Consider the following 26,812-nt stretch of genomic DNA (forward strand, 5'->3'; position numbering starts at 1 on the left):
GGACATATAAATAATTCATTTCCTATATGTCCCCACTGTATCTATGTATGTCTGTATGTGGTACAGTGGTTGGAAATATTCACAGGAAAGATCCATGAGAAGGATGGCTTCCACATTCACTTAAAAGAGGCATCAGCTGCATAGAATCGAGGCCTTTGTTCTTTTATGCTGTTTTGTTGCTTACAGATCATTCAGTTGGTTTTTGTTGTATTTTCATGACATTTTTACATAAAATGGGGGCAAGTATTCTGAAATAACTTGTTGCACATTGTGTGAAATTAGCAGTTGCTAGTCTACTTAACTGTTACTTGCTATGACAAATACAATGACTGACTTGTCTGCAGAAACTGGACAAATCTCTCTACAATTAAAATGAAAAGATTGATTTTCAAAAAAACTGAAAATGAAATTTTATACCCTTAGTTTTTTGCACTAATCAAAGTCCAGGGTGATTTTTGTACTGGCTTTGTATTAGCATGTTGGTTTAGTGGAGAATGGCATTTACTGTATTCAAAACACTTTAAACTTCATACCAGATTTGGCCATGCTTTAATACAGTGTTTTTTCTATATGCTTTAGGGACTTTATGTAATATTAACATAACACCCATGTCTTTGGACTGTGGGACGAATCCAGAGTAACCACAATTCTAACCAGTGCTAACCGCTGCACCACTGTGTTGCAGGAGACTGGAGAATATATTGAATTTTAGCAATATATCAAAATGATTTCATCACAGGTATAGATTATGACAGTGTTATTTATATCAATATAGTTTTATCTTGAACATTTAAAAGCTTGGGCATAGCCACCAAACCCCTGACTGATAAAATACAAATTCTTCAACAAAGCCGTGCCAGTGTTGCATTTACAGTTACAAATGATCTTCTTATGGCCTCTGACAGTGGACTCATCTCTGTGCTTGTCCTGCTAGACCTCAGTGCAGCGTTCGATACTGTCGACCATAATATCCTATTAGAGCGATTAGAACATGCTGTAGGTATTACAGGTACTGTGCTGCAGTGGTTTGTATCATATCTATCTAATAGACTCCAGTTTGTGCATGTAAATGGAGAGTCCTCTTCACACACTGAGGTTAATTATGGAGTTCCACAGGGTTCAGTGCTAGGACCAATTCTGTTTACATTATACATGCTTCCCTTAGGCAGCATCATCAGAAGACATAGCATAAATTTTCACTGCTATGCAGATGACACCCAGCCCATCCATGAAGCCAGATAACACACACCAATTAGTTAAACTGCAGGAATGTCTTAAAGACATAAAGACCTGGATGGCCGCTAACTTTCTGCTTCTAAATTCAGATCAAACTGAGGTTATTGTACTCGGCCCTGAAAATCTTTCGGTATCAAACCAGATGCTTAGTCTGGATAGCTTTGCTTTGGCCTCCAGTAACACTGTAAATAATCTTGGAGTAATTTTTTGTCCTTTAGTATAAACTCCTTTAAGAACTGCTTTTTTCATTTGTTCAATATCTCTAAAGTTAGTCAGGAGACAGACACGTTCTCAGCTTTTATGATCAGGTTAAAAACTTTAGTTTTTGACAAAGCATATGGTGAGAATCTGAATCCTCCTTTAGTTACGCTGCAATATTCCTAGACTGCTGGGGGCCTGCCGTGATGCAATGTTTGATTGTTTCCTCTTCACTCACCTTTTTTTCTGCATTTAATCATTAGTTGATATTAATATCTGACCCTCTCTTTTACAGTGTGTCTTTGTCCTGTCTTCCTTCCCTGACCTCCAACCAGTTGTGGCACATGGCCGCCCCTCCCTGAGCCTGGTACTGCTAGAGAGGTTCTTCCTGTTAAAAGGGACTGTTTCCTTCTCACTGTCAACAAAGCACTTACTCATAAGGGGTCATATGATTGTTGAGTTGTGTTATTGTGTTAGTGTATTCCTTGCAGTATAAAGGACCTTGTGGGAACTGCTGCTGTGATTTAGTGTCATATTAACAAAACTAAATTATTGAATTTGAAATTGAATTGAACCTCAGTGAGCTTTCTACTATGAGCGCCATGTGAAGTCTGGTTTAGTGTAATAGCTTAAATTTCTTGTCAGAAAGAGCTGTCTGGTGTCAGGTTTTTTTTGGTTCAGATCACCCACTCCTACTGTGTGGAAAGATTTGTGTTCACAGCATTTGCTCATTCTTTTGTGACTGGCCACAATCATGTTTTGGTCCTTATCCACAATCAATCAATCAATCAATCAATCAATCAATCAAGCAAGCAAGTATACTGTGTTACTTTCTGACATGTTATACTGTAGGTTGTAATACTAAGTGTATTTTTATTAGCACAGGCTTGTATTGCCTAAGAACAGTAAAAATAAGCTGCTACTCTGACAGAAGACAGAATCAGGCAACACGTGGGTACGTTTAGTACACCGACTCATACTGTAGGCTGTAGGGATTCATTAGTCAGTATTTTTCCTTTTCTGTTAACTGATGAACTCACTGTAGCTGTTAATCACTCCATTCCATAAATAAACCACTGACGAAAAAGTGTCTTGTTTTGTGGTCCATCGATGAGAAACATGTTTGTTTATGAGCACAGACAGGAAGGTTTGTGTCACAAAGATAATTACAAACACTAACAACATATATTTTCAATTTCAATTTATATTGTAATTTTTCAATTCAATTTCATTTATATAACGCCAATTCACAGCAACAGTTGCCTCAAGGCGCTTTATATTGTAAGGTAGACTCTACAATAATACACAGAGAGAAACCCAACAATCATGTGACCCCTATGAGCAAGCACTTTGGCGACAGTGGGAAGGAAAAACTCCCTTTTAACAGGAAGAAACCTCTGGCAGAACCAGGCTCAGGGAGGGGCGGGGCCATCTGCTGCGACCGGTTGGGGTGAGAGAAGGAAGACAGGATAAAGACATGCTGTGGAAAAGAGACAGAGGTTAATAACAGATATGATTCAATGCAGAGAGGTTTGTTAACACATAGTGAGTGAGAAAGGTGACTGGAAAGGAAAAACTCAATGCATCATTATTATTATCATCATCATCGTTTATTTGTATAGCACTTTAAGAACACACCAGGCAGACCAAAGACCAAATCATGGGAATCCCCAGCAGCCTACTTCTATTGCAGCATAACTAAGGGAGGATTCAGGGTCACCTGGTCCAGCCCTAACTATATGCTTTAGCAAAAAGGAAAGTTTGAAGCCTAATCTTGAAAGTAGAGATAGTGTCTGTCTCCTGAATCCAAACTGGAAGCTGGTTCCACAGAAGAGGGGCCTGAAAACTGAAGGCTCTGCCTCCCATTCTACTTTTAAATACTCTAGGAACAACAAGTAGGCCTGCAGAGCGAGAGCGAAGTGCTCTAATAGGGTGATATGGTACTACAAGGTCATTAAGATAAGATGGGGCCTGATTATTTAAGACCTTGCATGTGGAGTGGTAAAGACTCTGCAATAATATAAACAATAATGTAGTAATATTCGCTGTAAAGCTCTTATGTAAGTGTGATTTGAATTTCACAAAAACGCTTATCCATCATTAATACGATACGAAGTACATTGAATTAGTGTTGTTATAGAAATAGTTTTAAAAATGTACATTGCAGTGAAAACAGTTGCAATATAAGATTGCATTATACAAAGTGCGGTGAATTTAATCATACAGTACCAGAAATACCAGACAAGAGCTTAATCATAACCCCGAGACGTGTGGTATATATTCCAGATTCACATGATGGCCAAACAGATCCTATAAGGGTTCTGAAAATGTCCAGATAATGAGCTGAGGGTCCATAAAGAAGCCAATTAGCCTTAATAAGCTGCAGTTTCTGGCAAGCTGGGGGTTAGGCTGGAGTTCACGTGTGGTGTACAATACACACCACAAATTCTCCAGTCTTTCTTGATGTCTCTCAGCCATTTTTACTCCTCGCTCCCATTAATGTGTGTAGTACAAACACATAATGAATGCACATCTATGCACACTGCCTCTTGGTCCCCTGATTTCTGCTTCTGGGAGATGGGTAACATTCCCCAGTGTGTGTGGTGACAGTTATTAATCAGGGGACGATGGATGCACCAGCTTGATCTCTTAGTCAGGAGAACTCATTACTCTGCTGATGCTCTTATTTAAGCTGATGCAAGCAAGGAGCAGAGATGAGGAGAGGAAGGAGGAGAGAGGCTAGCAGGTGGAGGCACAATATCGAGCAGCTACCTACACACTGCTTGAGGAGGTTTAGCCCCTCACAATACTGCGAAAACATCGAGCTACCCCTGTGCTCTTCAGTATCCAGAACAAGTATGTTACTGCAAGTATTTCCTCCCTTTGCTAACTTTGCCAACATATCTGTTTTGTGTAATTTCCTTATTCTTTTCACTTTGTTTTTTGTTATATTCAGTCAGGTTTTGTGATCTTTTTTTTCTTACAAAAATGTGTTTATTGATTTTTTTTAGATGTTTTAAACATAAACAAAATATAAGAATAATACATAGCCAAAATATATAGTAGGCATGTATACATATATACATAAAACACATACATACAAATAAGAACAGACAGGTAAAATTTACATGTACACTTGGATAACAGGAAGTAGACCTACGTAAAGATTTTGACTGCGCAGAACATTTTCCAGTTTTGAGGCTTTTTGTAACATTTCTGCTCTGAGAATGAAAGAATGAAAATGCTATGATTTAAAGTTTGAATATATTGCATGTATTCACTCATCTGCCTTCAAATGTGTATGAACTTGAGTAATATCCTGTTCTTAATCCATAGGATTTGATTCTTCTGGGAAGAGTTTAGGGGAGTGTTTATGGGAATTTTTGACCATTCTTCCACGAGCACGCGTGATGTTGGACGAGAAGGCTTATATCAACTTATATCAACTAACTTAAGTAACTTAATTTACTTAGTAACTAGTAATATGGCTAGTTCTATTTAGTACTGGGTTACTGGAGGAAAAAGAGTAATGTGATTATTAACTATATTTGTTATTTGTTTAATTTTTAACATGTGTTATACACAACTCTGAGGTTTTAAGAGCCAGAACCTTTAGGAGAAGCAGAACAAACAAATGCAGCCTCTAGTCTAAAACTGAGGATTTTGTGACAAAGATCAAAGATCAGTCACAAATCTGAAGCCAGAATATTTTATCTTACAAACCTTTTTATGAACTCATTTTTGAGTGTGGTTACTCCTTTAGAAGTTCCATTAGTTCCTACCCATCCAATCTCCTAGGCTTATCTGAGATAACCCTAGAACTTATCCCAGATCCTATCCTAGTCGAGAGAGGATGAGAATCAAGGTACACCCTGCACAGGTCACCCGTCTGTCGCAGGGCCAACACAGAGAGACCACCACATTCACACTCACATTCACATCTATGGGCAGTTAGGGATCACCAGTAACCAAACCCCGGGTTGATTGGAGCAATTCAATTCAATTTTTATTTTAATAATGAGAGATCATTAGAAAGAATTGAACAGGATTTATTGATATACAGAATTCAGTCAAGCTATTACATGATTAGATCTATGGGCAGAAATCTGTGCCATCAGAAACTGAATTTGAATAAGTTCAATTTGAATTTGAATTGCTCAGATTGAATCTGAATTGTAACTTGAATAAATGCTTTTGAAAACTGAATTTGAATTAGTCTAAATTGAAATTGAATTTATACTTTGAAAATGAATTGATTTGCTTTGAAACTGCATTTTATCCTTTAAAAATTCAGCTCTCGAATAATTTCAGTTTCACTTCTCACCATTCAGTTTCAGTTCTACAATTCAATTTCAGTTCCAAAATTCAGTTTTTTGGAACTTACATCCGGTTCAAGCGCAGATTAATAGAACTACGTTTTACTAGCGGACCGAAAGTGTTACTGATAGGAATCTACAGCATCTTGAGCTGAATTAAGAGTTCAGAAGTCGTTCGTCATGTCGAATGACCAGCGGATAAACTCTCAGGTTGGTAATAAATGTATTACATGTATAAGAACAAGCGTCATGTTAACAAATGATAGCCGTAAGGTAACTTTTATGCTTATTGTAGCTGTTAGCTAAAAACGCTAATTTAGCGTAGTTTGCCCTGAATTCAGCTTTGACAAATATGATCGACTGTTTCTAGTAGAATTCCAAAGTTGTCATCTTGGACCCTCTCAGAGTACCCCCTCTGTATGCTTGCAGAGACCCCTACAGTAGGGAAACATGCAAAACGGTGTCCAAACCTTTGTATTTTAGCTTTATTTATGTCTTACACAGCATCCCAACTCTTTAGCTAACTTAATAACTTTAGCTAAAGTGAATAGTTAGTCTAATTCATTAGTGCAGCATTACTGGGTCACCTCTGTTTGAAGTGATATAATATGATATACAACTATCACTGTGTTTAACTACCATAATAATTCTTAGGGTACTGAGTGCATGCTTAATTTTTTTTTTTTTTTTTAAACACACTGCTTCATTAATATGTTTGACAGGCTGAAGTTGTCGGGTCACCTCCTAAATCGACCATCTTTTACAGGTGTTTTGTGCCAGAAATGGAGTGTCCACTGAAGACTGAAGATACTGAATCTCTACGCCTTGCCATTGATCCCTCTTGTGCCTTCATCTAGACAAGAGACATTAACTTAACCACTCTCATATGCTCTGTACCTACATCACCTTCCCTGACAGTCGTAGCTTGGCTCATCTGAGGGTGAAATTATAAGAATGTGTTATTTTGCAAAGTGCTCTCTCGGGTTCCTAAATAAAATATGGCATTGAGGTCATTTCTTTTGAATTAATCCCTTCTTCTGAAATATAAGAACCTCTCCTGGTTTTAATGGCACTTTGGATTTCTTTACTTTCTGTTCCACTTCCAAACCCAAATAGATGCTGACAAGCTGACACAGTAACATGGAAGAGGGAAAGACGTTGGAAAGGACTACTACAAATAAACCTAATGCCTAACAATGAAAAATGTAAAATAAGAACACAATAATAATAATAATAAAGATAAAAGATGAAGTAACAAGTTTTTAGTTTTTTGTTTATTCCAAATGATCATCCAGATGTCTGTGACATGTGATGACAAACACCATAATGGAAGGCCTTAGTCATCACATGCTTAAACTCATCATATATTTTTGCATATGCTGAACAGGCAGTCAGACATGCTGTAACTGTGTGGTAGAAAACAGCATGAACACCATACGGCAGGGGTCTCAAACTCCAGTCCTCGAGGGCATGGAAAAGTTGCATGACACCGGCCCTCGAGGACTGGAGTTTGAGACCCCTGTCATATGGAATATGACAGGTGTGGTTGAACTGCATGAAGACTCTGAAGTTTCTCTTCTCTTCTGGCAGGACAGGAACGTGGCCTTGTCCTGTGAGCCACTGTAAGGATGTACTTAGAGTAGAACTGGACCGTCACCGGCCTCAGGCTCTTCACCCTTTTCAAAGACAAAGCAGTCATTTAGATAAAATATTAGATATTATTTACCTGTAAATGCACAAAGAGAATTTAGAAATGTAATTATTGTCAAGAGTGAACAAGCCACAAAGTTTGCTGTTTCAGTGATAGTTGTATATCATATTATATCACTTCAAACAGAGGTGACCCAGTAATGCTGCACTAATGAATTAGACTAACTATTCACTTTAGCTAAAGTTATTAAGTTAGCTAAAGAGTTGGGATGCTGTGTAAGACATAAATAAAGCTAAAATACAAAGGTTTGGACACCGTTTTGCATGTTTCCCTACTGTAGGGGTCTCTGCAAGCATACAGAGGGGGTACTCTGAGAGGGTCCAAGACGACAACTTTGGAATTCTACTAGAAACAGTCGATCATATTTGTCAAAGCTGAATTCAGGGCAAACTACGCTAAATTAGCGTTTTGAGCTAACAGCTACAATAAGCATAAAAGTTACCTTACGGCTATCATTTGTTAACATGACGCTTGTTCTTATACATGTAATACATTTATTACCAACCTGAGAGTTTATCCGCTGGTCATTCGACATGACGAATAACTTCTGAAGTCTTAATTCAGCTCAAGACGCTGTAGATTCCCGTCAGTAACACTTTCGGTCCGCTAGTAAAACGTAGTTCTATTAATCTGCGCTTGAACCGGAACCGGATGTAAGTTCCAAAAAACTGAATTTTGGAACTGAAATTGAATTGTAGAACTGAAACTGAATGGTGAGAAGTGAAACTGAAATTATTCGAGAGCTGAATTTTTAAAGGATAAAATGCAGTTTCAAAGCAAATCAATTCATTTTCAAAGTATAAATTCAATTTCAATTTAGACTAATTCAAATTCAGTTTTCAAAAGCATTTATTCAAGTTACAATTCAGATTCAATCTGAGCAATTCAAATTCAAATTGAACTTATTCAAATTCAGTTTCTGATGGCACAGATTTCTGCCCATATAGATCACCCATCACTGCAGAATGGAATTCAAGCAGTAATGGGAAATAGACCAGGACCCCACAGAGTATAGATGCTGGTGGTGAAGATGAAGATGAAGGTTTGGATGGAGACTGAATAATATGAATGAGGCAAAGATGGGGCAGAGGTGGGTTGCATGAAGGCCTCCACAATGGAGAGGGCTTGACATCTTGGGAAAGTGGAAGTGATGTAAAGCATAGATTACCCACCAAGCACCTGGGAAGCTGACAAATGTGTGATTACAAAGCTTCCTTATTGAACTTAAGCATAAGCTTCATTACAATCATACAGAATTCAATTAAGCTATCTGGAAGTTAAACTCGAATGGCCATCACAGAATCTCAGTGGCGATAGGAATTATACCAGGGCCCCAAAGAATAAAAAGCAGTCTTACCATGGCTGGAAGTTCCATCTTACACAATATAAAACATATTAACATTGGCAGCATACTTGCAAAGGCACAGGGTAAGGCATAACATGAATAAATTGCATGATGGTGAGTGAGAAAAGTAAGGAAAAATTCCAGATGGCAAAGGGGTAAAGCAAAGCAGAGTAAAGGCTGAGCCTGCAACGGGGATCAGGGGCTATCGACACTAAACAACGTGCTGCTGTTGTTTAGCGTGACATCCAGCGGTTTCCTCTTTCTGGCGCAAAGTGGGCGATCAACAAACAAAAGAGAAAAGCTGATCAGCTGATCATTGATCAGTTTCATGATTGAAGTAGCAACAGGAGAGAGAGGGGAGAGAATGAGAGAAGAAGAGGCAGCTGCAGCGTAAAGACACAGAATAACTCCAGCTTTGTGTCTTATTTCATTCTAGCTGAAGTACGAGACAAACTGTGTTCCTTTTCACCTCAATACGAAACGCGTAATATTTTCTCTGAATACGAGACGATTCTGTTTTATACGGGACGGTTGGAAACTCTACTAACTAACCTTATGAAATAAAGTTCACTACCGGTAGCATCAAACCCAGCTGTATAGAAACTCCGTCATGCTAGCTAGCACGCAGTACGAGTTATTGTAACGGACTGTAAAAAGTCAGCACAACGAAAATAAACTCCACCTAAACTTGGTTTATATCTGACCCAGATAGACTGCAGGTCATAACTTCTTACCTGAAGTTCAGTTCACCTGGCGGCCGCCTCGGGTCTCTGCTCCTCCTGCCTCACCTTTCCCTCATCCACCTGCTGGCCTCTGTGGCAGCTCCGCCACAGCCACCACCAAACAACTGAGTTATTTTTACACATCTGCCAGCATCTGGCCAATCCACCTCCTTTCATTGTTTATACTGTTATAAAATAAATAAATAAAAAAAAATCATTGGCCCATAAAAATGAAAAATCACCATCGGCCCACCGAGCAAATGCCAGGTGTGCCCGATGGCCAGTCCAGCTATGGTCCTGCCATCAGTTAACCCTTCGCGTGCCAACTGTGGCACGCATGCCCAGGGTTGCCGACCCCTGACATAGTGAAAGGAGAGCCAACAGAAAGATTACCAGCTGATGAAGCTCAGAGAATGGCACACCTGTTAATAGGAGGAGAAATGTAACTAAAGATGGAAGAGACTTTGGTACCACCACCAGCTATATGTTGACACGGCAGTGGTTTTAGACTTGAGTGACTTAGAAATGGGAAAGCAGAACCACAGGGTAAGAAAACATTATGTAAGCAAACATATGGATCCAAGATGATGCTGGACTTGAATCAGATGCGAGAAGAAAAAGTCCAGGGAGACTATATTTGACATGTAATATGGGGATGTATGTATTGCTAATTCTAAATCTCATAACAAGCATGCCATGAGACAGAAGTTATTCCTCTGGAGGACTGGAAAACAGCAGAAACTGTGAAGCTCTACTCCTGCTAACTATCACCAATGATAGTACTTCACAAACCTGTAGGTGGCGCTATATGCAGGAAGAATTGAGGACAGAAGAAAATATAAAGACATAGAAATGGACACACCATTCAAATTATTGAGCAGTTATGACCAGAGATGGGCAGTAACACGTTACAGGTAATGCATTACTGTAATCCGATTATTTTTTTCAAGTAACCGGTAAAGTAAGGGATAACTATTGCAAAGAAGGTAATTAGATTACTGTTACAAGATCGATGGCCTTCAACTTAAAACTTGCATCATACGAACTTCTTTGTGTGGTTTCCATGATGAAGAGGCGAGGATTTGAAAATAATTACCAGTTGACAATTTGTCGTGCGTGTTCTATCTGCTGAAGAAAACGCAGCGTATTCTTCTTTGCATTGATTTTTCGTCTATCTTGTTTTTGATTCTAATTCTGGATAGAGCGCCCCTAGAGCCCCCTCAAATAACATTTGAGCCAACCTTTATCTAATGCAACCAAACAGGAGAGTCACACTGCCAAAATTGAATATTTGAGAGAAATTCTGCATGTCTTGTGGAGTGATATTAAAGAGATTCAGACCGCCAAGCAGGGGAGGCAGCTTGGTAGTCCAGTCCCACCCAATAAAGTCACTCTGAATTCTATTGATACACTCTGACTAAAAGTTACACTAATTAATATAATTTGGTAAAGAAAAAACTCAAACACCCTTGTCGCACGTATGTTATCGTAGTGCAAGTTCATGTAATTCTTTTGAGTGAGCAGTCTTGAGCTTCTGCACAGTTCCTACTATTTCAGTTAGGAAAGATCTCTCTTGCCCCTGAAGAAAACGTCTCTCCTGAGGACTTCTGCTTTGGCTGCAACTAGATTTCACTATGAGTGTACTGTCCGTAAGGCTTTTGAATAGCAAAGCGACTCGAGTTAAAAGTTCTGCTTTTAAGTGGGTTACTCATACAGAGCATATGGGCTACTACTGGACCTAGGACTGAGCTGGAGGGTGGAATCAATCATCATCTTCTACATAGAGTGAGATGCAATTCATAGGAAAACAAACTTTAATGTACGCACTTCTGAATTTCTTGCTACAAGCACTGCAGAGCAGAGGGGCAAATGCAATTATTTTCACTAGAATTGCTAAAGAATTTGTCTCTAGCGGAGCATGAGTATATGCCCCGAGGGGGTTGAAGGGGTGGCTGCTGGAATGATCGAGTGCAGTGATTAGACTGAGAGTTTGAGCTTGGTAACACGGACCGGCTTGCTGAAGAGAGCATTGAGCTGAATTATGCAGAGCCTGGATTTAGTTTGAAGGGGTTGAGATAGCAGAAGATATGCAAACCAAACATGAAATGATTGCTAAATAGCACTAGATAATAGTCTAATCTTTGCAACTGCTCTGGATAAACTGTGAAATGAATGTCCAGAAAAGCCAAGGTTCACCAAAATTCAACAAAACATCTATCCGTACATGGGCAGAGATAGAAGAATTTCAAGCCTGGATAAATGGGAAGGGTTATGTCAGGTGGGGCCTCTGGTCTAAAAAAGCTACACATCCAACATGCAGATCATCAAGAATTGTCAAGACTGAGAGATTGAACTGGAAAGGATGTCCCACAGGTTAGGGAAAAAAGTACTAACGATTAAAGAAAGGATGTTGAGAATATGGAAGGAGTATTTTGAGGAGTTCATGAATGAAAAAGATGAGAGAGATAAGGCTGGATAAAGGGAAAGTTAGTGAATCAAGAAGTGCAGAGGTTAATTAGGAGGAAATTAGGACAGTCTTGAACAGGAAGTGGAAAGGTGTTTGGATCCGATGACATCCCTGTGTTAACTAACACGTAATCTGCCTATTGTCTTCTATTTTGAGGATTTCACCTTTGTTGACTGCCTGCACAGTAAAACAGACAAATTCTACCTCAGAGGCCGAGCACTCAGCTATTAAAAATGCTGGCACACACCTTTCCATCCTGCTATTGTGAATGTCTTCATTTCAACCCAAAATCTGCACAACTGGAGGATTGGATTTTTAGCCTTTATGGGACAAACATCCAAAGAATAGCTTTGAAATGCCCCTCAAGAGGCCCGGAGAACTAGTCCTGACAAGAAATTAGAGATGGACCGATCCAATATTACGTATCGGTATCGGTCTAATACTGACGTAAATTACCGGATCGGATATTGGAGAGAAATAAAAAATGTAATCCGATCCATTAAATATCAAAAAAGCACCTCACAAAACTTGTGACACGGCGTAACTGAGCTCATAACCGTAGCAGTCGCAGCAGTATGCGTCAGGTGATAGAGCGGCTGTGTGTATTTGTAGCCTCGCTACCAAACCAGCATTTCATCTCCGAGGAAGTGATCCCAGAGAGAAGTAAAGCAAGTGTGTAAGTTCATCTCTGAATGTTTGTAAAGCATTGCCACGTTAAGCTTAACAACCGATATATGGAGCGACTGCCTCTTCTCTCTCCCTCCCTCTCCTGCTGCTACTTTAATCGTGAAACTGCTTAATGATCAGCTGATCGGCTTTTCTGTCGCCCGTCTCTCTTCTTTGTTTTTGGCCCACTTTGCACCAGATAGAGGAAACCAGCGGTTGAACAACAGCAGCACGTTTAAGCTTGATAATCTGTTGTTAGAATTTATTTAATATTACTTTCTACTCGAGGATCTTTTTCTATGCAGCTGACGGCTGTAACTGTGCAGGGGCGGATCTAGCAAAGTTTAGCCAGGGGGGCCGATAGGGCATGAACAGGGAAAAGGGGGCACAAAGACATACTTTTCTTTCTTATTCTCATTTAAAATGTCGAGCTTTTAATAAATAATTGTCTGAATCTTACACCCAAAGTTTTAATCTGATGTAAAATATATAGAAGTCCATTACTGTATATAGTAACTGTTAAGTCTAATATACCCTAGTAAGCTATAGTACTTACCATCTGTGCAGTCTGCAGTTCTGTAGAAGAAAGATGTTGAATCTATTTAATTATTCTTGAAAAATAATTGATTTCTGGGCATTTTTTTCACACTGCATCAAATTGAAGTTGATTACGTCGATTAAGCATCATGAGGTGGAGGGTGGTTCCCTATTTTTTTTTTTTTTTTTTTTTTTTTTGCTGGGAGTTTTATAACCCTATTGGTTAGGTTGCTTAATATTTCTGCTAAGTACTCTTTAAAATACCAGAATAGGGAGGATGGTGCAGGTTTAAGTTTATTAGATTGATCAGTGTTGCTGAACTATGAAATATTTTGGGTGCAGTGTATTTTTTGCATACAGGTATAACAGAATAGCTTTAGTGTTTTTGTTTTTTTTTGTTTTTTTCTTGAGTATTAACTTATACAAAAAGCAGCAAGATATTAAAAAACTGTTTTATTGATCAAAAAACACACTATATGGGATTCATATCGGTATCGGCAGATATCCAAATTTATGATATCGGTACTGGACATAAATAAAGTGGCATCGTGCCATCTCTACAAGAAATTACAAGTTTTCTTAAGAGTGTTGAAAAATATGGTAGCCACACCAAATATGAACTTTCCAGCTCCTCAGAATGGTGCAAACTCTTTTTTTTTTTTTTTTTTTGCTTTGTGTGCTGCATTTCCATGTATATTTGTACTCTTCAGTAAATCACTGTAGTTATTTCCTGTTTTCCAAACAAATTATTATGAGAGACTCAAATACAGTACTGTACACTTTACTGCTATAATATAAACTCACTGAAACACCAAGAACTGATTATTTGAGTGCTGAAAATAGGCCCAACTAAATACATTTTCTCCTGTTTGAGAAGAAAAACATTTAAGTACTTTGTGTTTTTGCACAAGGGAAGCCATAGAGCAGAGAGGTCAGATATTACTGACAAAGACTAAAGCAGTATTGGTTTTAGTATTTCTTTGTGATTTGTTGACAATAATAAAAACCATTAAACTCACATTCCACATTTAAATTAGTCTTCTTTTTTGTATTATTTCCTTTGTCTTTGAGAAGTTTGGCTTATTTTCCTCTTTTTCTCAGCATACAAGGAAAAGTCCATATAAATGTCACTGAACAAAAAAGCTGCTTGTTCTTCCAAGTGGAAGTAAAACAAGTTGAAGGGGAAGCAAGTTATTGGTGACATGACTCAAGCAAAAAATAAAGGAAGTAAATATAATACTGCTTTAAGCTGCTGTTTTTAACACTAAAACTTACTGCTCCTGTTTGCTGTTAATTTGTCATTTGTTAAGCTTCTGCTGATAAAACACATCAGTTCCTATAGATGTTTTCCATTAGAAGCCAGTGAAGATTGATTTTTAGCTTCTTTAACAGCTGATGAACACCAGAGTAATGATGATTGCATTTCAGTGAAAAGAAAAATCTCTCCACACTTGAGGTGGATAAAGACCCATATTTACTGTGCTTATTTATGCTGATTAAATAGTTGCACTCCATACACTTTGAATATCAGATAAGCACAGTTTAATTAGTGTATGGTTTTGCCTTAATTATATTAACTACTTTAATGACATCACGTGTTGTGACATGCATGTGTAGCAGGTTCTCCTCAGAAAGTGAGTGATTATTGCTCACACGCTTTTATTTACACATCCAAGGAAAAGCTGCACAGCTGCCCAACCTCTGAGTGTCCTCCTGCCTTTCTCAGTCAGTCCAAAAGTCTCCTTCCCTTCTCTGTAGAGAGAGTAATTACCTCTCAGGAGGTCCACATGTTAGTAGCTATAGTCTATACATTTTGCCCTTGTACTTAGGCACTTAAAATCATAGAAGAAAGTGCTTGTGTAAATGGGTGAATGTGGCATGTTGTACTAAGTGCTTTGAATACTCTGGGAGAGCAGAAAAGTGCTTTGTAAGAATCAGTCTATTTACCATATTGGTGGATATGCCCATGTACACACTTAGAATGGGAAGCTGACCCTTCAGCTATCACAACCCTCATCATCACCTTTATTCATAACTGATGACATTAAAACTTGGTTGGCTCTAAACTTTTTTACATTTTAATGAAAAGAAAACAGAAGTGTTGATGTTTGGACCCAGTGGTCCCTGTGAGTCTTCCTCTGTTGATTTGGGATCCCTGGAAGTCTATTTTAAACCTGTTGTTATTGACCTTGGTTTCAAGTTGGACAGTGATTTTAAATTGGAAAACCAAATCAGAGCAGTGGTGAAGTCCAGTTTCTATCATTTAAGGCGACTGGCAAGAGTAAAATCTTTTCTTTCGAGGCAGCACCTTGAAGCAGTGACCTATGCTTTTATTTCATCCCGCCTGGACTACTGTAACTCACCTAATGTGGGGGTCAGTCAGCCGTTGCTCAAACATCTGCAGCTGGTTCAAAATGCGGCTGCACGACTCCTAACAGGAACTCGTAAAAGAGAGCATATAACCCCTGTGCTAGCCTCTCTGCACTGGCTGCCTGTGTCTTTTAGAGTTCATTTTAAAATTGACACACCCTGTTGGTTTTATTATTATATCAACCCTCTATGGAACCAGCTCCCAGTTTGACAAACACTGTCTCTACTTTTAAGATTAGGTTTAAAAATGCCTTTTTGATGAAGCTTATACTTATGGTTGCATCAGGGGACCCTAAATCATTTCTTAGCTATGTTATGTTAGGCTTTGGCTGCTGGGGGGCTTCCAATGATACACTGAGCTTTTCTCCTTCATCCAGATCTTTTCACTCTCTGTGTTTATACACCACTACTGTATTCTGCCTCTCTCTCCAGAAGTTTGTCTTTTTTCCTGTCTCTCTTTGCACTCTTCCCTTTGCCCTCACCCTCAACCTGAACCTGATTCTGCCCGTGGTTTCTTCCTGTTAAAAGGGAGTTTTTCTATCCCACTGTCACCAAGTTCTTTCTCATAGGGACTCGTCTAACTGTCGACTGTTGTTATGAGTTGGCAGTGGTCCCCAGCCCCCGGACCACGGACCGGTTGTTCGGTTCTGGGCCGTGAGAGTTGAGGCTCAGGTGTGAAATTGATGGTTTTCAGGGTTTTTATCGTTAGCTCGGTTTCCCCGAGTCTTTTCCTGTGTTGTAGTTGTTGGAAAGAAATATTTACGCGTTGCTATAGTGAGAGAGAGCATTAAGGGGCAGAGAGGAGGATGTTACTCTCAATGTTGTTGGCACATTTCAGGAGGATGCTGCTAATAAAGTTACACAATTATACGGTGAATTCGTGTTTTTTATTATATTTACAAAATACTACAGTTTTGGTCTTGTTCCTATCATTTAATTTTGTTGTATTTATCCGCGACACCTTAAAGGTGAAAATAATGTCTGCCATTTAACTGGTCTGTGGCACAAAAAAGGTTGGGGATCGCTGCTCTATATAAATAAAGTTTAATTGAAAGCCACACCTATAACCATTCTGCTATCTGTCAATCCTACACCTGAGCCACAGACCCCACCATCGGAGCATGTATATCTAATCTTTGCTGTGTAAGGTGGAATAAGGTGGAAACCTGGGAAGGATTCAGAGTGGGTTGTGAAATCCAACAGTATGAGCGATGCTCGTGTGCAGTGATTGTTCAGATCTCTTGAATGAATGTGTAATCATTTCAATATCACGTTTTCTTCCCCGAGAGCTCCAGAGTAGAAAAGAAAAAGCAGTTTGTTGTTATGTGTTCACACCTGCAGCAGCTGGCATGATCAGAATATTGCATTGAATCTGTTGAAGCAAGATCAAGAAATTTGTTTATTTGTATATAACACAAAATACTCTTTTGTTTCTCTCCTCCTGGTTGATTTTAAACATCATTTACTCCACTCGTATAAAATCAAATTACAAATGTTATTAATGGCTCTTCTGCGGTTGTGATTTCTCTGTTGATTGATATTCATGTTTTTTGCTACCATTTTCTCTCTTGTTCTAAAATCTAACTGGTTTGTTCAGTTAATAGATTTGCAGGCAGCATTTGTACCAAACTGGCACTGAGATAAAGCCTGGTGATTGCTTTCATTTAAGGGGCTGCCACCCTCACTGCCATTTAACTCAAAAAATTGGTTTGTACCATCTCCCTGATCAAGATGCTCACAGTAGCTTGGAGCAGAAGAAAACCAATTTCACACCAAAATATACTCAGGAGCATAAAAACAGAACAGGACACTGGACTCAGAGTGTTAAGTGATGCACGAAAAACACATTTTCGCCAGTGTTTCGTTCAGCTTCAGTTCTTAAGTTGATTGTCTGAAAGATAAAACAGCAGTATATATAGTGGCTTGGATATCCCAGAAGCTTTTATAGTTGCAGAGGAATGAGGTGTGACATTTGTGTAATGGAGATCAAGTGTCGCTTTGTGACCAACACCATTGTGGCATGTGATACGAGACGCAGATTCTCCAGGAGATTCTCTGTCTTATCTGCTGAATGGAGGCTCAAAGGAGGTCTCCAGCTCACCAACAACAAGAGAGGCGTTTTATCACTTCGGCTGTTATTGAAGCTTTTCATTTGTTTGCTGTGCTCATCAGTATCATGAATACAGGGAAGAGGGGAAAGAGACAGACTGACTTTATTCTGATACAGCAGGTACCAACCACAATTACTTTGCATGCTACGACTGCTTCACACTGAGACCCATTATGATTAGAAAGGGACCTGATGACTATAACCGAAATGGCTCAAGACTGTTGTAAAGTCGATGGCCTCAGAGGTGGTAAACATTCAACTACATCCACATGATCAGCTAAATGGGTCTTAACTGACTCTGAACACAATTAGCTGTCAGTTTTTATACCGTACCTAGAAACAGCTGTATTAAGCAGTAGGGTTGAGTTCAGGACTTTCCATTCAAAAACCAGTTTTGATGATTGTTCCTGCTGGTTAGATCCTGTCTCCTGTTAGTACTTGTGAAATATACAAGTATCACTGGCAGCAAAATACCAAACATACCTCTCCTCGTTCTGGCCAAATAGCTCGATCTTTGTTTTCTGGGTATTTCCTGAACATCCTAACCAATTTTCTCTCATTTCCAGAGTTTGGAAAAGTGGTGATGTATTCAAGTTTTCTGAACAGATGGTCACTGCAGTTGTTTTGAAATGGCTCCAAGAGACATTCCCAATTTGTGTACATTTACAGTTCTACTTCTTAGATCTTCCCGAGTTCTTCAAATTTCCTGTTGTTCTGAGTATTGGTTAATGCAATGTTTTCTCTCTAACAAATCAATTTAATGCTAAGAAAGAGGGACTACCAGCTGTAGTTGATCTTGAGAGCTTATTAAGCCTTGGCCTTGTCAAGCTTCAGCACCACTTATTAAAAGTGAATTTTTACACACTACCGGCCAAACGTATTTATTGCAGTTCAAGTCGTTCAAGTCCAATGAAGAGCTTGAAATGGTACAAAGGTAACAGGTGAACTGCCAGAGGTTAACAAAAGGCAAGGTTACCCAAAACGGAAAAATAATGTACATTTCAGAATTATACAAAAGGCCCTTTTCAGGGAACAAAACCTGGGTTAAAATTTTAAAGCTGTTGTGCTACTAATTCCTACAGCTGTTCCAACTTTTCTGGATTACTTACAACCCCTCTGTCTGCATAAAAGCAGTGTTGGAACACACTGTGGTACCATACCTTCAGTTGAACAGTAATGCAGAAAGTAGTGTGTTGCTACAAAAATGGTGAGAAAAGGCAAAAAAAGAAAATAGAAGAGAGACAGATCATCATAACTCTCAGGTCTGTCCTACAGAGAAATTGCAAAGAAAGTAAAGGTGTCAGTGAGTACAGTTTCCTTCACCATCAAAGGCACTCAGAAACAAACTGTGACAGGAAGAGGTCTGCAGACCCAAAGACACGACTGGATCAGAGGACACGTTTCTGTGTGATCGGCGGCTCACAGCACAACAGCTTCATCACAGCTTAACAGAGGTCGTAGTAAGAAAGTCTCAGTCTCAACTGTGAAGAGAAGACTTTGAGCTGCAGGTTTGACAGGACGAGTTGCAGCAATAAAGCCATCGCTAAGATGTCAGAACAAGACAAAGAGGCTTGCCTGGGCATGAAAAACCACCACTGGACTACAGAAGAAAGAAGGTATTATGGACTGATGATTCAAAATTTGAAATCTTTGGTTTGTCACGCTGGATCTTTGACACAGTCGAGAAGGCGAAAGGATGGTTCCACAGTGTGTGGCATCAACTGTCAAACATGGAGGAGGAAGTGTGATGGTCTGGGTCTGTTTGATGGATTCAGAGTGAGAGGCACGCTGAACCAAAACGGCTACCACACCATTCTGCAGCTCCATTCAGTACCCTCTGGTGTCTAGTTGGGCAGAGGTTAAGATAAGATAAGATAAGACTTTATTGATCCCACAACGGGGAAATTTTTGCATCACCTCAGCTCAGGTACAGATATCAGAAGGAAATACAAATCGTACAAGTACAATCAGTGAAAAAAAGTAAGATAATACACTATATACAATGGTAGCATACACAGTATGTGATGATGGATATGGTTGGAAATATGGAAGACATAAACTATATAGCTTGACATAACTATTGTACCACTACTCCTACAGCAAGATAATGACCCAAAACATCAACCAAGCTATTCCAGAACCACCTCAGGAAAAAAGAACAAGATGGTGAGCTTGAAAACATGGCATGTCCAGCACAGTCTCCAGACTTAAACCCCATCGAGCAGGTTTGGGACGAACTGGACAGAAGAGTGAAAGTAAAGCAGCCTACAAGGTGCACATTTATGGGAACTTCTGCAACAGATACGGGAGAATATTTGATTTCTATTGTAGAAAGAAGCCACGGATGTGTTCAGCTGTTATATCTGACAAAGGTGGCTACTCTGATGAGTCACTCTATTTGTTTAGTGCAGTGAGACATTAAACTGCATTATTTTCAATACAAAACTGGAAAAACTGACCAGTGGTATATGAATCAAAGAAAATCCAAAATAAATTGTGCAATATCTGCAGTTCAAAGACATTAAAAGCACAAAATCACAATGGTATTAATGCTCAAGATGAACGTACGTAAAGTTTCGATACGCTGCATGTACACGTAACCTTCATGAGCAAAAAGCTTTATACTTTGTGTTTCATGCTTAGACACAGGCTCCTTCACATTCTTGCAAACGTTACACCATTAATGCAGGACACAAATCACTTTGTCTCTGCAAACATAACATTCAGACTAACACCACTTTGTTTGAAGCCTGCTGAGTTTATAGGAAGTGAAGTGGGATGCGGCTCCTTCAATCTTTCTATCACAAATAGAGGTAAGAAATTTGCTATAAAATAGCTATGCTGTGATTGCTTTCACATTGTTTAAGACAAAGCAAATGTTCTTGTAGGAAATTGGATGACAGTGTGATTTTAATAAGAACATGCTGTCTTGCAGTAACTGACAGGAAGCTTAGACAATGTGCTGGTTGGCCTTGATTTTTCTGCTGTGGTTTGCTTGGCTTGGTAAACATGATTGATTGGCACCATAAGTGAGCTTACCTAGTCTGTTATCTGGGACGTGCTGCAGTTGGATTTCATTGTTAGTTTTCAGACAACACAATTTCACACCTTTCTGCAGCAAAACAAGATCGTCTACAACCGCCATCATGTGTAAGGAGAAATTGCTTTTATAAACTGTCCTCAGAAAATTGCAGTTTAAAAACAATTATTTATTTTTTACTTTCTTACAGTGAAGCTCTGGGCTCAGTGTGCGCAGCAAAAATGTTTCTTCACTTTCTGTTTGCTACTTGATTTTTACTTGAAAAGCTGTCCAGTGGAACAAACCAACCACTTTATTCATTTCTATTCCAGCAGCTCATCCCTTAGTGAACTGAAGTAATTATACCAGCATGAAGAGTAAACATGTGCAATAATCTGCATGATTATGAAATTTGCAGTGGAACATTTGCTGTCTATGACGTATGAATAACAGATTACATGTCTGTACCTCCAGTGCTAGCTCCCAACCTGACCCACCTGAAAAAGTTACTTTTAAAAAAAGTACCAAGAAAAAAAAACCTTGATACTCATGAGTGCAGACCTGTGCCATGTTAAGTTCTCATCAACTCACTATCTTCTCCACTGCTGCTGTGCTGTATCTGCTTTCCACCTTAATTATAACTTTCCATTTGTAACACAGATGCTAAAGTAGCTCATGTTCTTTGAACAGCTCCCTAAGTGGGGCCCATTTACATAGTTTTCCAACTGAGATGTCAATGCAAAGTGTTTATTGGTTATAGGGAGCATATTACAGTTCTAATGACCCAGAGCACAGTGACATGTAGATAGTGGCAGTTTTGACTGAAAAATGTTTCCAGGATTTGGAAATCAAGCAAGACCTGTACCAATATTTAAACTGATTATTATTCTGTACATTTAATGTTTCTCTACATGGTTTCACGAAAAGTATGTTGGTCCTCTAAATGACAAAGAAATGGCACACATGATGCTCTCATCGGCCGAGGTAAAATGCCCAAAATAACTTTATGTTTACCTTACAACGTCTGTTTGTAGCCCTGGAAATTATGATTCTTATGTCTCAGAATCACAGCAGAATCATATAATGATGTTGTAGTGTCTTTTCCTGCAGGTAGGTGGCGCACAACCGTACCAAGCAAGAACATCCTTTCTCATAACAGTTGTTTCTTTTAATCATTGTGCTCTTTGTTCTAAAACTTTAGCCTGTGTTTCAGAACAAAATTTCATTATACTAAAGAAAATGTATATTAAATATATATTTTTAAAACTGTGCAGAGGGGAGACTCATTTATCCGTCATTTATTGTTAAGGCCAGTGTCAGCTGAATAATTTATCGTGAAATTAAATTCATGCACATTCAAGCAGGTGATTACCTTTCATAGTTATTTTGGTAGATTTTAGGTATGTTGGAACAGACAAAGGTCCCCACTTCAGAAATGCTTTTATGTGCCATTCCCATGAGCAATGACAGGTTAGAGATGCTGGAATTAGTTTGTTTTCTGCATAGTAAATTTAAAGGATTCATCATTCATCAACATAACTGCCTATTTTTGCTGCCATTTGACTGATCAAATAATCAGCATATCATTTCAGAGCTATGCAGTACAGTGTTAATGCAGTAAAATAATTCAGTATTTGTAGATTTCAAATGTATTTACTCCTTCAAACAACATTTCAGCCCCAAATCAAACTGAAATTTTTGCTCTGTCATGTAGTGCTGATTATCCATCCAGCCTACCTACAAATTAAACACACAAATTCCAGTGCTGGTGTCCTTTGGCTGTCAGATGCAGCTCAGATTAGAATTAAATATGAACTGAACCTTTTTTAGCTTATACACTTTTTTAACAACCCTCTAAAAGGTAGCTTATTAATATACTATATTTATGGCTTGAAAAGAGAAACCCATGGGCCACTTTAGTTACCAAGTTACACCACCTGACTGACTCCATGATTACAGCTGCACAAACTATGTTTGAAAATCTTTTTTAAATTACTGAATTACTGTCCTGTGGTCTGGTTTTATTTTCTGATCAAAGTAAATAAATATAATTCTCACTGAATTTGATAAATATATTTGTTCTTCATTACAGGATTACCTTTTCCTTTTTTTCACTCCCATATCAATCAATCAAGGCTTTATTCACCTTACACACACAACACAGACATCACATGGGGATACAGGTCGGAGATCGGTAGCGTTACAGAAAAAAAACCCCTGAAATATACACTACAATGGGAAAGCACAAGAGGAAAAAAAGAGACCTCTGCTCATGCTGGGCTCCTGGGAGGACAGCATGAGAACAGGAAACAAAAAAAACTCCTCTGCACAAAAAAGCACATAAATGTCCACAGCACAAGATTATGGAACACGTGACAAGCCACAGGGTCGGGTGGGGGGTGAAGAGTAATCCGAAGCAAACACAGCAGCCATCCTGCCCAGCGCTACCATTCCAGGGTGGGCTCAGACCCTGCCGTGTTCCCAGGAGGGAACAAGCATCGGAGGAGTTTGGAAAGAGAGGGGGGATGAGTAGTGTATATGTATGTGTGTGCGTGTCCAGAGTTCAGCTGAGACAGTGTCCTTCGCCCTGCTAGGCTAAGTAAACAGTCTTCCAGCCAACCCAGGTGGCCTTGCATGGAATGGGAAGGAACAGACTAAACACAGTCATTATCAGGGTGTTTTTGTTCGGCTCCAGCCTTGAGACCGCAGCTGGCGCCGAAAGGGTATCCGCATGAAGTGATGGTGCTTTTTACTTTAGTGCGAACAGCTCATATGAATTTCAAAGCAGTTCTACAGTCCAACACTGGTCTCTCAATCTCCCGTTGAAGAGCCGCGAGCTTCGCCATACTTGCGTTCTGTGATGTTGTCATTTCTTGTGCTCAAGGAGCCGATTCTGAAAACTCACGGCAGTGTGCCTCCCCGAGATGTCATCCAATTTGCGCCCAGAGATGTTATTCTGAGCGAGCCCTTCCGAGATGTATCCAGTCTGCAGTCAGAGATCTTATTCTGAGTATTCACAGCAGCCATAGCTTCTCCAAGATCTTATCCGTGCTGCACTCAATGAGCCCATTTTGAGAAACTCACGCCTCTCCCATCGTTCCAATCCCAGCGGGCAGCCTTGTGGGGGTTTGAACAGCCGGTTCCGCTTTCTTAATTCTTCGATAAGTCAGGGCCAACCCAGCTCCGATCAGCAAGAACCCTGTTATCATGGTTCCAAATAGGTAGATATCTTCAGCACTCAGGCTCACCCAAGCCCAAACTTCTCGTTGAGAAAGGGGTGTCAATTGCATTCAGGGACCAGTTGATCAAATCCATAATTCCTCTTTTAGGTTTTAGAGAACAGACTGTGAGAGAGTGTTCCGGGGAAAAGTAATACAAAAAACACACGAGACTAGACACGGACATAAGAGGCTAAGCAGGGAAGCTGAGGGAGAGGAGGAGAGGAGAAAAGTGCGACCGCCTTCGTCAAGAGCAAAAAGAGAGAGATGCTCTGATGATCAATCAAACTCACAAATTTAGATTCTGTTTGTGTCGACGCATTTTTGTACATCTGCACTGAAGAAGGTGGTGCGCACATGTGTTTTAAATGCTGTAGGTGGTGTACCATTCCCTCAATTGCTTGTTGTCAGCCTAAACAACAACCAATCTATTCAGCTATATCAGAAATTTGGACATCTTTTTTTTTTTTTTTTTATTAGAGGTCTTTGAGAGCTTTTCATCAACTGCAGTCCTAAATCGGAAGTTGTTGAAAATTTCTTTGGCAAAACTGGTCACAATCAGACAGATCCTGTGGAAAAACCACAATCCTGAAATGAGTTTCTATATATTTCATCAGGTGTTAATATACCTGGGTGACCCGGTCAGGGCAAATGTATGAGAAACACTGAAATGCCCAATAGGGTTGTCGGCAGCACAGAAGGGAAAAAGAAAGAGAGGAAAAAGGGGTCAAATCAGTTAAAACGCTGTTACTTTCTCTCCCTGTTTCACATCACGTCTTTGTGGACATGACAGTTTTCTTTAAATGACTTCATTACTATCTGTTCTCGAGATCTCTGTAGGTCTTGTGGTATTTGTATGTGAAACTCCATCTGTCATTTTATAAGCATTTACTGGGGTTAGAGCCTCTTGAGTTACACACTTGATGTAAAGCCATCAGTGCATATGTTAGTATGATGCATGCACTGCACGCACATTTGTAGAAACCTGCAGAAACACAATGTGAAAGAGCATGTGTGACGAGAACACACCAAGACTTTAGTCAATGAATTGTCACACACCTGCTTCTTGAGGAAATAAATGTTCAGTCACTTGCCAAGAAAGGAAGACTATGAGAAGGAGAGCGGGTGGAGAGAGTGACAGAGCAGATGAAACAGAGAAAGAGGGGAGGCTGGCCTATTAGGCTCCATTTAGACTCTTCTCAATTTGGAGGAACTCCACTGTGTGTTGGCCTCTTTACACTGTCTCATCAACAGAGAAGAGAGGGAGAGCTGAGTGAAGGGATGGCAGCGTTCGTGTCGATGAGTCAGGGAAGCACGGAGGGAGACTTCAGCGAGGCAGAGACCCATCTGGGTGGAGTTGTGTCAGTGTGCTTAATATAATGATTAGTAACAAAATGAAAGCAAGACTGATTCTGCAAGAATGGACTGTTGTGGCAAAAAGTGACAGTTAGAATTCACATGTCACCCACACCTGCTTTCTCTCTTAACAACTGCATTGTGTCCATCTTGTATATTTTCCTTTAAGATTTGGATATTTTTAGAAATTGTTAAAATAATCTGGTGACACTACACATATACATACAATGTCCATACAAGAGAAGAAGAAGAAATAGAAGTGCACTGATCTCAGCTTTTACAGTTGTGTTAGTATTTCCAGTACTTTATATACTGTTATATATTAGGAAAATAATAAACAACAAGAGGACCAAAATAAATAAAATAAAAAATAACATAATACATTCATCACATTTTATTTATTTGTACTCGTCTCATTTCAGCTCAGTGTGAGTCTTTACTATATGCTTTTGTGATTAATGGTCGTTTCTGCTTGTATGTGTTGTGTATTATTGCACTTACGGTGTAATAATAACCCACGTCAAACCTAAACATGGAAAGTGATTATAACTAACTCCAGTTACAAACACACAAAGAGAAGGTTTGACGTCGTAAAATACCTGTTGGCACTATTCAGTGTGAGTTTGTTGACTCTTTGCTCTTAGCTTCCTCCATGTTCCCATGTAGGTGCCTAGCATAGATAGCTCAATTCAATTTTATTTATACAGCACCAAATCACAACAACAGTCACCTCAAGGTGCTTTATATTGTAAGGTCGACCCTACAATAATACAGACAGAGAAAAAACCCAACAATCATATGACCCCCTATGAGCAAGCACTTTGGTGACAGTGGGAAGGAAAAACTCCCTTTTAACAGGAAGAAACCTCTGGCAGAACCAGGCTCAGGGAGGGGCGGGGCCATCTGCTGCGACCGGTTGGGGTGAGAGAAGGAAGACAGGATAAAGACATGCTGTGGAAGAGAGACAGAGGTTAATAACAGGTGTGATTCAATGCAGAGAGGTCTGTTAACACATAGTGAGTGAGAAAGGTGACTGGAAAGGAAAAACTCAACGCATCATGGGAATCCCCGCCTACTGGTGTTGGCCAGAGGGGCCGATGGCGCGATATGGCAGCCTCGCTTCTGTCAGTCTGTCCCAGGGCAGCTGTGGCTACAACTGTAGCTGCCTCCACCAGTAAGCCCAAGTGGACAAAGCCAATCAGGTCGTCCAGAATAGTTTTCTAGTTTTGCTCTTCTTAGGGAAGAGCCATACGTTGGTCAGAGCATGGCAGGATAAACACTCTAATTTGATTATGCTGTAAAAGGCACCACTGAGTTTTCTTTCTGTTGTTGAAAGAAAGATGATGATGCACCATCATCTGATTCATTGTCATTTAGTGTAGTAACTATTTTTCCTTACTGGTTTCCTGAATAGTGTTTCAGATTCAGTTAGATAATTACAGTATAGTAAGTATAGTGTGTATTCAAGTATCTGGTGTTGTCAGCTGACTCTATTCATACTATTCACATATCTCACTGTTAAAATGTGCACTGGATATTTT

At 39.5% G+C, this 26,812-nt stretch overlaps 1 protein-coding gene and 1 long non-coding RNA gene across 5 annotated transcripts in view; one reads left to right on the top strand and one right to left on the bottom strand.

Annotated features, from left to right (window-relative positions):
• shank2b (SH3 and multiple ankyrin repeat domains 2b) overlaps positions 1-26,812 on the top strand; it is a 305,670-nt gene that overhangs the window by 20,352 nt on the left and 258,506 nt on the right. The gene's annotated exons all lie outside the window — the stretch shown is intronic.
• LOC120724505 lies at positions 6,998-8,013 on the bottom strand. Its single transcript, XR_005693943.1, has 2 exons — positions 7,967-8,013; positions 6,998-7,426 (listed from the first exon to the last, which is right to left on the bottom strand). It is a non-coding gene; the product is annotated as an uncharacterized LOC120724505 (long non-coding RNA).

Source organism: Simochromis diagramma, unplaced genomic scaffold (genome assembly GCF_900408965.1).
Source record: "Simochromis diagramma unplaced genomic scaffold, fSimDia1.1 OVJJ01000692.1, whole genome shotgun sequence".
NCBI lineage: Eukaryota > Metazoa > Chordata > Actinopteri > Cichliformes > Cichlidae > Simochromis > Simochromis diagramma.